Raw genomic sequence first — 1,732 nt, forward strand, 5'->3', positions numbered from 1 at the left:
CCTATCCACTTTGTCTCCAGATAACTTCCGATTAACATCCAATAGATCTATCCACTTTGTCTCCAGATAACTTTCGATTAATAGCCAATGGATCTATCCACTTTGTCTCCAGATAACTTTCGACTAACGTCCAATAGACCTATCCACTTTGTTTCCAGACAACTTCCGACTAATATCTTCAAACAACGTCCTATTAATACCCAATGGATCAAACCATTTTATCTCCAGGCAACGTCTTATTAATGTCTAACGGATAAAACTACTTTGACTCCTGGTAACTTTCTTTGTTTTGCCCCAAGTTTTTGTCCATTCTTTGCGAGTTCAAGAAGTAATGAAAATCTTACCGTTGACTCCTAACTTACAAGTTATTCCCTAAACTCTTTGGACTGTCATTCTTTATATCGTCAATATCAACATGCACGACAAAAAAAAATCTTTATCAGTACCAGCCATTAACTGCTCTACATATGCACAATATATCGAACTTTATAGTACGGTAAGTAAACCTAAGTTTAGTCCTAGGTTTATTAATGTGTGTGTTCCCCACAACCAACTATCAGGAAATCTGACAAACAAGTTTCCAATTACAAAGTGTCCTGCATTCATCAAAAGTGAAACCTCAAGATGTAGTCTTTAAGAAAGGATATAATTCCAATATAAACAAACAAATATATTTCTGTTTTTATTCAGTGTGATGTCTGTTACCATAGAGATCTATTACATGGTTAGGTCACAGGTGCTCGTCACTTCCTCAACGAAAGGATGTAAAGTATCCAACTTCCATGTGAGTGTAAAGAAATAACGGAAGTGTTGGAGTAGGTCTTGTTTTAAAAAGTAATTGCCTAAGGAGTAGTTGCAGGATCTACTTTTTCTCGAGGTGAGCTCAAAAGTCCATTTAATTTGTCTACGTTTATATTTCCGTGATCTTTCTACTATTTCTCGGTGATGTAAACTTCCGGAATAGAAAGTTCACGTATTTGTTTGTTTTAATGGAAAGCTACTCAAGCTATCTGCTCTCCGTCCAACATAGGTAATCGAACCCTGGATTTTAGAGTTGTAAGTAGGTAAAATTACCGCTGACCTACTGGAGGACGAAGAAATCATACTCCATTATAGCCAAGCGTGGCCTACTGGTTAGCGTGCCTGAACTGTAAATCCAAGGGATAATTTTTTATGTCTAAATAATTTCCGTTTTTAATCACCTGACACTCTCAAATAGCTAATCCAATTTAAACTTATTGTGTTTAAATTATGCATGGCACAAGCGGACCACAACGGTTTTCATTTTTAGCTGACATGACCCCAATTCTTTCTATATTCATTCAGCATATGTATATGATTTTTTATTCAATTCACAATTTCACACTACTTTGCCTCTCCCCCCCCCCGGAAAACTTTGCCCCTCCATGGAACAATTTCTGGAGACGCCAATGCCTGCAGATTGCGAGTAGAGTGCTCTACCACAAAGACATGCCACGCCTCAAAGGTTTGGTTGACACAAATAAATATCTAATGCAGAATATGCAGTTTCAAGTGGTATTTGGTATTTTCAACCTGATCGGCACCTTATAGGACACATGAGCTAAACAGTCTGGTAAAAAAGTCGAAGATTTAGGCATAGCAAGCTCTGATTTGTAACTATTTACCAGAGAAGGACCAGCCAGTTGGTAGAATATGACCATTCATAACCCTATAGGACTTTTATATTTCAGAAGCACTTGGAAAGGTTACG

This window comes from Limulus polyphemus, unplaced genomic scaffold (assembly GCF_000517525.1).
Source record: "Limulus polyphemus unplaced genomic scaffold, Limulus_polyphemus-2.1.2 Scaffold408, whole genome shotgun sequence".
Taxonomy (NCBI): Eukaryota; Metazoa; Arthropoda; class Merostomata; order Xiphosura; family Limulidae; genus Limulus; species Limulus polyphemus.